Below are 10,933 nucleotides of genomic sequence, written 5' to 3'. Positions count from 1 at the left end.
CAACACCAATTTCACAAACAACCTCTCTAATAAAGGACTAACTTAAACGATCATAGGCCTAAGAAAGATCAATTTTCCAAGCAATAAAGCCCTTTTTCTCTTTAGCAATCTTGAAATTATCAAGCATCTCTTGAGCAATCACAATATTATCAAATATATGTCTACCTAACACAAAATTGACTTGAGTGGGGCTAACAATTTTAGTCATAATAGGATGAAGCCTAGAAATTAAAATCTTATAAATACTTTATAAAGAATATTACATAAACTAATAGGCCTAAGTTGAGCCATATTAAGAGGCCTTTCAACCTTAGGAACCAAAGTAATTAAAGTATCATTAAGGTGCTTGATGGGGATCGGGATCAGGATACAGGTCACCAACCACATACACGAGCACCGAAATATAGGGCTAGTGCAAACTCACATATATCGTAGCAAATCTATGCCACAAACAAACTATTTCATTAATCATCAATATTCCATTTTTCTACAACTATTACAATAGCCTTATTTATAGGCTTTACAAGACTTGGGCACCAAGACTGCTTGGTCCAAAAGTAAACTAATTAATTATAAAATCACACATAAATAATAAAAGATATCCTAAAACTACCTAAATAAGAAAATAACAATATATCATGAAATAACTAATTAAATGATAAATATCTGTCTTGATCCACCCCTATGCTCCTGCATCAGATTCCCATGGTTGGAAAGAATTCGTCCCCGAATTCAAGCCTTTGATTGAGGAAAATCCGAGTAGAATCTTCAATTGTTTCATATTAATTCTGGATCTTTTAGCATCCAATTGAAACCTTCCTTTCCAAATAAAAAGATATTTGGAATATTTCGTTATTCTTAGCTTCTTCTTACTCCCTCTAACAATGCAAATGTTTCTCTCTAGAATCTTCAACCGATTGACAAAATCAACCAAAGTTTTGGCAACCTTCCAAGTGAAAACATTAATGCCCATAAAATCAATAATATCTTCGAAAGTTTTCTCAATTCTCATCTCTTCACTGTTCTGATCAATAAATTGCTTATCAAAATTGCTTTGAACACCCAAACAATTTTCATTGCAATTTTCACAGTTGCAAGGATCAAATATTGGAGGCAAATCCAAATTTAATAACTTTGATGAATAACAAGATGCACCAAAATTACCAAATCTATTTATACCTTCAAAGACACAATGAGAATAACCGTGCCCCTCTTCACTTGACTCACACAGCGAAGCGCAATAATGAAAAGGGCTATCCCCCTCGTACTCCCCGTCGAGACTCCCACGGCTTAGAGTGTCGATGCGAGCTACTCGGTTCAGATAAAGGTTCACGCATCTCTCCCCATCAGAACTCTTACCTATCTGGGTTCGAGCTTCGATGCGAGCGACGCGTTCCGTAAGTTGCCGTAGCATCCTACTAATTTCCTCCATGTCGTTGTAGTTGTCAACACGACCCTCCATCCAAAAACCTCCCCGATAAAGCAGATCTTGAGTCATAGCTCTGATACCAATTGATGGGGATCGGGATTAGGATACAGGTCACCAACCACATACACGAGCACCGAAATATAGGGCTAGTGCAAACTCACATATATCATAGCAAATCCATGCCACAAACAAACTATTTCATTAATCATCAATATTCCATTTTTCTACAACTGTTACAATAGCCTTATTTATAGGCTTTACAAGACTTGGGCACCAAGACTGCTTGGTCCAAAAGTAAACTAATTAATTATAAAATCACACATAAATAATAAAAGATATCCTAAAACTACGTAAATAAGAAAATAACAATATATCATGAAATAACTAATTAAATGATAAATATCTATCTTGATCCACCCCTATGCTCCTGCATCAGTGCTCATGGAGATAAGCTCTGACAAGAGAAAAGATATCCCTAGAGCAAAGATTCCAATACTTTTGATAAAAAAGAGCAGGAAACTCATGAGGGCTAGGCCTTTTCAACCCACCAATAGCAAATAAACTACTTTGAATCTCCACATTAGAAACCTCACCATTTAACCTTGTACAATCAGAGAGCTCAAGCTAAGAAAAATACTTGGGAAACAAAGAATACTCATCAGATAAAGCAGGCTCACTAAATAGCCCTTGAAAATAATGAATAACAATCTATTTTATACCTCCTTTCTCAGAAATCCACTCTCCAGCATCATTAGTCAACCTTTCTAATTTATTTCGGTGCCTTCTAATAATAGTAGAAAGATGAAAAAAATTTGTATTCCTATCACCTTCCTTAAGTCAGGTGTTTCTAAATTTTTGCAACCAAAACATCTCTTCTTGATCAAGAATGAGATTATACTCTGTAGTCAAATCATTTTCCAATTGACTAAGGAAAGGATTAAACTGCATATATAAGCTTTTTTGAATACCAGCAAGATGAGCCAAAATCCTTCTTTTCTTGTGAAAAAGACATCCAAACACCTGTTTATTCCATGCTGCAGACTTTTGAACAGCATGGCATGTACCAAAATTCCACAAACCATAAATGAACTCAAAAAAAACTAGGATAACTTAACCACATTGCTTGGAATCTAGAAGGCATAGATTATGTAGCAGGAAGATGGTTAGAAAAAAACTTAACCATGATAGGACAATGATCAAAATTCACCCTTAGTAGATGAGATAAGTGAGCTTTAGAGAACACAAATCTCCAATCAGTACTACAAAGACCTCTATCAAGTTGTCTCTAAATAATATCCTCTTCATCCCTTTTATTACACTAGGTAAAATTAGAGCCAGAAAAACCCAAATCAACAAGATGATTCCTATAAATCCACTCAATAAAATGCTGACCACTAACATCCAAATTACCACCTTTCTTCTCCTCACCACAAACAATATCATTAAAATCACCAAGCAACAACCAAGATAAATTACAAGCAGCAGCCAACCCATCTAAATACTTCCAAAGAGTTCTCACACTAGAACAAGGACTAGCATAAACTACTATTAGCAACCACATTTTAGCATCCATAGTGACTAAGGGAGTAATGGTTTGACTTGAATGCGCAACAACTTGTAAAGAAACAGAACTTCCATTCCAAAGTAGCCACACACCCCTAGAAAAACCAATGAGATCCACAATATGATAATGAGAAAGTCCCAAACTCTTTGCAATAGAGAGAGCTCGAGAACCACCAATTCTAGGCTCAAGCACAACAAAAATATCAATACCATAACCCTTATTTAAGTCCCTAATGGTACTGGCACACTTTACCTTGCCAGCACCTCTCATATTCCAAGAAACAATTATCACAAAAATGATATGTAAAAGGAGGACAAAGAGAGGGAAAACCTCATAAAAAAACAACCTTTACTTAGCCTCAACATCAGAGGCATCAAAATCAATCAACATACCAGCCAAACCAACCGCATCACCAATTGAATCATGCTCATCCTCATTGGAAACACTAGACTTAATCAAATGAGACTCACCTTCATTCAGCTCCATCTGACCAATATTAGGAGGCTCAGGGTCATGCAACACAACATTAGCACCCCGAAAATCCGCAGATGAAAAGCAACATCCACATTAAAAGAGAACAAGCCATGAACATCATCTTGCACATCAGAGCCTCGAACTTGCATATCCACCACTCCAACATTCAAATTACTATGATTATGCCCAAACCTAACCTTCCCAATGTTCTTGGACCCAAAACTAGGCTTCAAACCCACAATACTGCTCTTCTCCAACTTAGCGTTAGTAATGTCTTTCAAAGGTTTTTTGAAAACCCACACCTTAGAATCCTTAGCAAGAGAATTTCTCTTCCCAACCTCATTTCTGTTACTGATGTAGAACATATGGCCGAGTTGATCGAGGAACAACTAGATAGGCGTACACGTCGTCGCACCATCAAAGCCTAATCTGTGCAAGCATGGACCTCGAGCTCAGAATCAGCCCATGACCTATTGTTTCGAAGAGAATGGCATGACAAATACAACTCATTGCTTTGTTGTGACATATGGGCTATTTTAGCCAAATTCTATCGTTGACTTTGACTTTTCAGGGTTTAAAGTTTTTAGAATATTTTGGGAAACTTTTATTATTTTCTTTTTTGTTTTCTAATTAGCTTTCTTAGCAAGTATAGGGTTTCTCATTAGCTTTCTAAACAAGTCTAAGGTTTCTATTGTATAAAAGGAATGCGTTGGAGCATCCTAAGATTATTCATCTTATTTTCAATCAATACATTTGAGATTTACTTACAATTTCTCTGGTGAGCAAGATGCATATAAGGTGGAGTACCTTCCTGTAGAAATTCCCTTTTGTGATTAAACATAAATTAGGTACCCTTAATCTTGTGGCATATGCTTTGAGCCAAAGAGCAAACATGCTAGTTATAGTAGCTCAAGAGGTTGTGGGATTTGATTTCTTGAAGGAGTTGTATGAAGTCGATGAAGATGTAATATCTTGATCTAAAATAATTATTAAATTAAAATTTTAATTATGAAATTACATTTTTACCCTTAATGGTAAGGGTAAATTGGCCACTTTTAATTTGGAAAGGATATTGGGGAATTGATTGCGCCATTGCATAGAGCTCGCTCTCACAAGTCCATAGACACTTAGCGGGCCCAAATTGGAGTTTTAGCGAAGAAGTTATGGTTAATGAAATTGCAGTAGCACAACCTTAAATTTGTTGAAGTTTTAAAAATCTAGTTTCTCCCTCTTCCTCACACACACACACACACACACACACACACACACACACACACACACACACACACTCTCTCTCTCTCTCTCTCCAGGGCGACACCGCCGCTTTTGATGGCGATTCTGGCATTGTCTGGCCACCAAACTTGATGCCACAGCTTGCAAAATGCTCCTCTCCACCTCCTCTACACAACCCACTGATTTTCTAGACCTAATTTCGAGCCGTGAAGCATCTGGAAAGAGAGGAAAAATGTGATTTTTCACCACGTTTCTAGCGAGGAACAGTGGACAAGAGCGCACGCCGTCGCGCCACAAAGCGAACTCTGCAAGTATGGACTCGAGCTCAGAATCGGACACATGAACTATCGTTTCAAGGAGAACGACGTGAAAAATACAACTCACTGCTTTGCTATGATGTATGGGCTATTTTAGCCAAATTCAATTGTTTATTTTGACTTTTCAGCTTTTAAAGTTTTTAGAATATTTTGGGAAACTTTTATTATTTTCCTTTTTGTTTTCTAATTAGCTTTCTTAGCAAGTCTAGGGTTTCTCATTAGCTTTCCAAGCAAGTCTATGGTTTCTCTTGCATAAAAGGAATGTGTTGGAGCATCCTAAGATTATTCATCTTATTTTCAATCAATATATTTGAAGTTTACTCAATTTCTTTGGTGGATTCCAGTTTGTTGGTGGATTCTGACATTGTTACTTATAGGGTTATCGTTCGATCTCCCTATCCCTTATATCTCGTTGCGTCAGTTACTCCCAATAGACTTAGCAAAACCACTAGCAGAGGTAACGACTTGCTTCATAGGCTTACTAACCTCGTACTTAAAAGAATTCACAATCGACTCATCTGCAATTTCAGCCTCTTTATTAACATCATTGTCCAAAACAAAAAACCTTGAACTAGAATATGCATTCTGAAAACCTCCTTCAATTTGAGGGGAAGCCTTAGTAGAATTAACACTAAAAGGTCCCTGCTTTTTCTGAAACTTCTTCTTAAAATTCTTTTGCTACAACAACATCCACTGACCATGACGTTTTGTAGAAGTCCCCTCACCAACCTTCTCGGGACTGAAAGCATCCAGATCATCCTCCTTAGCAGAAATGTTAGCCTCCATATCCTTAGCATTTCTAGTTTCAACAGCTTGAGCCTTGGCTTTCAAAATAATAGGACAAGTATCCCTACCATGCCCATAGCAGCACATTGAAAGCAAACCAACTTAATCCCTTCATAAAGAACCCCATAAGATCGACCTTCAACTTCAATGAAAGGAATAAGAGGCTTCGACAAATCAAGTTCAACACAAATTCATGCAAATTTACCTCTAGCTTGGCTCATAGTGAGAGGATCGACCTTGATAGTATGACCAATCAAATTGCCAATTTTCCCCATAACATCAAATGGGAAATACTCAACATTGAGACCATTGATTTTAACCCAAACCGTCATGTGTGTAACACGCTCCTCCTTCGTTGTTGAGTCATAAGGTACTGACCAGCAATTTGCCAAGGGCCACCAGTAAGCACATACTCCATAATTGTACCCCAAATCAATCAAACTCATTGGACCCTTCAGGGCTTAGCGTTGAACAAGACGAGCACGAAGAAAATTATAAGTCAATGGACGACCCATAAGCTTGATGATCACAGAAGTTCTCCAAGGACGATATAGACACTCCTTAATTGACTCAGAGAATTTAATGGAAGGAATATTCCCATTCATAACCACACAATTTCCATCACCAATAACTAGATTATCTTCAGCCATGCCAGAGACACCAAAAACCTTATGTTTAAAACTCATCAACAAAGGAGGCACATGAAGAGAAGAATCCTCACCATCACTACCACCAACATCACACATCTCATGGGTACGAGCTCTTTTCTCACCAATACACACTCCATCTTTACCAGATCCACTAGATCCAGCAAGAAAAACGAATTCCAACATTGGAGCCGCCATCTTGAATGGTGGTACCTACCACTAGAAGCAACAGAAGAGAAAGGTGTGAGAGAAAAAAGCGTCTGGTTCTCCAGAGCCCGAGGGACTCTTTTATGAGGGAATCAAAATCGGTGGTGCATTTTTGAGTAAAACTGACTCACACACCCATTTTACACCACCCATTTTGTGGTAGTAAAGGTTGTTTCTTTATCATCGCTCTATTGGCACTCATAATAATCTCCACATTGTTAGTTTAGATTCTAAAGAAGCAGAATAGTGACTAAAGTAAAAAAAATTCCAAAGTCATTGTTTCAATTAACTTCTTTTAATTACCACAAAATTTTGTTGGATTTAAATGTAGGTGGCATAGTAGCACACTTGCTTGGAAATATGGAAATACCTATGTATCAATATAAATTCGGTTAGTTTACCGGCTCTGATTGCAAAACCCATAAAATCCATTGAACTCAATAGTTAATGATGGTGCACTCACTCAAGAGGGCTTCTATAGTGAGTGGAAAGTTATAAGGGGTGTTTTTGAAGGGTATGTAAGAGCCGTTAGATTTCTTCCAACAGTGAGTTTTTAAAAAGAGGTGCATGTAGAACCGGTTGAAATCGACTGTTGGAAACCCAACTTGGGCATTGAAGATTTTTCCCTCCCTGTGAAAAACTGAAAAACACAATCCTCTCTTTTTGAATGTAATGCAAACCCACAATTAGAAAGATCTAAAGCTCCCAAACCCTATAGTCGCTCCATTGTCATCAACTCCTTGGGAGGCTTGCGATCTATGGTATCCTTGGTATGACGAATAATGGCTCTTACCTAGCTATTGCCCTATTTTGATTCCATGGCTCAAGTGAAAACCCCTTTTCTTTTTCGTTTAGCAGACGATATTCCAGATGAAAGCAAAGTAGCATATCTCTTTTGTAGCTAGATGCATCAGCAGCAGTTGTTCTTTGATTTTGGTAGAGATGGAGTCTCCACTACTATAGTATCTTCTCTAATGTCCACCACATTCTCTGATTTCGGAGCTCCCGATTGACTTTGAGAGGTAAGTTCACTCTTGCTGGATTGATTTTGTTGGGTTTGGTTTGTTTTTTGTAAGGGTGGGAAATTCGTCATTTGTGGCATCAATAATGCGTCATTTCCTTATGAATATTCAATATACTTAGTTGATTGTTTTGGGAGGTGGGGGGTGGAAAATTATGAAATGTAGGTAAAAGATCCTAAACTTAGGCTTAATGGCATTAGGAGTAAGCATTTGGAGAGAATATTGGGTGAAGTTATGTAATTGCTGGTTTGAATTACATTTGTGTTCTTAGTTGAACATGTTGGTTCTAATGTTATTTTTTCCAGATTATTTCATAAGAGATGACGTAACTATTATTAAATTTTGCTAGCATTTTGTGTAATCGGAATCCAACAAGCTAGGCTATGCATGTTTTGTGTCAATTTGGGCAATGTTTTATGTAAGTGGAATGCATTGATATGTTGTGATGCAGTAATGATTGATTAATGAATTAATATTTGCTATGCAGTAATATAGAAGTAGATAAATAATATACGTGGATAAAATGTCTGGGGGCTCAGAGAGTGATGACTGTGTAACAACTAATGAGAGAGTTTACATTCCTGAACTAAGAAATGAGGAAACACCAGCAGTTGGGATGAAGTTCGACTCGCTTGACATCGTTTATAATTTTTATAATAGATATGCATTCTTGACTGGCTTTGATATTCGACTTCATTCCAGCTTTTGGGGGAAAAATAAGAAAGAGATTCTGAGGAAAGAATTTGTATGTTTTTAACAGAGATTCAATGATTATATCACAGGCTAATGCAGCATTTCCAGTAGCCAATTGTTGTTTCCATTACCAGTAATGATTTCCAGCAGCACCCACTTTTTCCGAATGTTATGTTCTAGTGTTTTATTGGTTATTAAGATATGAGTTCGACTGGTTATTAGGTGCATGATTTTGTAAACATTTGTAAATGAAGGATACTTGAAGCACTTTATTGGAACAGAATGATTAGAAAGCAGCATGTAAAAAAGTACATTGCAACTAATCACATTTCGAATGGTTGGAGAATATTAAAGGGTACACTAACATTTGAACTACTCATAATTCCACACACAAAAGAAAATTTGATTGAAAAGTATTTTATGTGCTCCCTCTTAGCAATACCACGATCTCCCCAATCAACTGAACAACGGTAGCCACAATCACTAGGTCGTATTGGTTAGCTTTTTCTTAGCAGGTCTCACGTGCTTATGGTCACTCATGTCCCCAGTGATATAGACGAAATAAATATTCAGCAATATTTGGAATTTTATTATATATAAATAAACCATAAACCATTCACTAAACAATGTATAGCACATGGTATGTTACTTATGACTCACATGTCAGTTTTTTGAGAAAAAGTACGCCAGCTCTTTAATGTGAACGAACATGATAATAGGGCTTTACTGATTCCCAATGTGCTGTGATATTGACAGCTTATTGAATAATATTTTGATATTTGCAAAATATAATGTTAGACAGAAGGAACACATGATGACTTGCAATACATAGTCCCAATAATTATATATGAAGCAAATGAAACTGATATTTGTGTTATTTTAAATTAGATAATGACATTAAGGGAATATACTTCTAATTTGTGCAATACCACGATCACCCCCAACCAACTGAACAGCTGTAGCCGCAATCACTTAGTCATATCGGTCGGCTTCTTCCGAGCAGCTTTGACGTGCTTATGCTCACTCATGTCACCACCATCATCTAGTATCTCTCTCACAGCATCAGGGGACACATAGTCCTAATTATAACTTGTATGAGTAGTTGCCGCAAATGCTCGGAATTTTTCGAATCCTTCGTTGAATGCCAACTTCAGTTCATTATGGTGCTCTTCGCATCGCATATGGTTCATCAAACAACCTTTAATTTCATCATTCATTATCTGATATCCAACTCTTCAGCTTTCAGCTTCCTTTCATGACTCAGCTTCAAGTACTTGTTCTTTTGGGAGAACGCTTTGTTCACTCTAATGTTAAGATAAGCCAAAATGGCATTGTCTTCAACACATTTCTCGTGCCATGAATTGATCAGTCTGGAATTATAATCTAGCTTGCTACTGACTGCATGTATTGCCTCTAATAGATCATCGGAGTCCTCCTCACTCCCAAATGATGTTGAAAATGAAAGGGGTCGCGAGTACAACGTGGAAATGGAAACTACGACTCCAATTTTTCATCTTCGACTATGTTGTTGGTGCCTGAAGAGGTTGACATGCTTGAATAATCCTATTTGTTTTAGAGGATGAGGATTGCATATGCAATTTCGTTTGAGAAAAGGGACATAGCTTTATAGACCAACATACCAAAGCTTGTGTGTAGTCAACATATGTACGTTATTTCAATTTTTAAAAAAGAGGTGTCAGGTTTTGCTTTTCAAGCATGTCAACCTCACACTCTCCTTGCACCATTGTTAGTGATTGAAAGAAACTCAATGAAAGTGACATCTAGTTAGTGAACCCAACCAAACTAATTAGGATTAAACTTAGATTTTATCAGACCAAAAATTAATTTATACATTGTCAACCAAATTTTTTTTGGCGGGAACCCTTTTATTGGTAATACTATCACCCCCTTCGTAGAAACTCTCCCTCCACAAAAACTCACTCCTCCACCAACTGCTCCATCTATGAAACTCACTCTCCACCGAATCTGTCTCCATCTATCAAACTCTCCTCCACAGAAACTCTTTTCCCCTATAGAATGGATTTACTAACCAAGTTTGATGTGAGCATAATAAACACCCCTCCAAACAAAGACCACCTTCAAAATGCAAGTGAGTCACCAGACAAGCAGTGTCGCATTCCTAGGCAGAATGACCATTTTGTTGGAAGTTTTGAGTCTGAGAGAGTTCTTACTTTCTGGAAGGAAAGACATCTTCAACTTGGTGATGAAATCCAAAAAGCAAGGGCACATTTGGAATTTGTTGAAGGCCAAATTGAAGACGACAAAAGGCAGGCCAATCTTGATAGGGCGAAGTTATAGCGCATGAAGCGTAGACACAAACGAATTCGGAGTGTAGCTGTTCAAAAATACAAGAACTCATCTAATGCATTGGAGTCAAAGAAGCGTGTGATGCAAGCTAGATTCAACTACTTCTGATCCTATGCAAAACTCGTCGTACCCGGGTTTAATTGGTCATCTATTACCATTTTCGGTGTTAACAAATATATTCAGCAAGAGAAGTAATCATTTTGGTTCTCGTGTTTGAGCAGAGGCAAATCAGT

Source organism: Prunus mume, linkage group LG4 (assembly GCF_029339155.1).
Source record: "Prunus mume cultivar Tortuosa linkage group LG4, ASM2933915v1, whole genome shotgun sequence".
Taxonomy (NCBI): Eukaryota; Viridiplantae; Streptophyta; class Magnoliopsida; order Rosales; family Rosaceae; genus Prunus; species Prunus mume.
Note: the sequence above shows the minus strand (reverse complement) of the source record.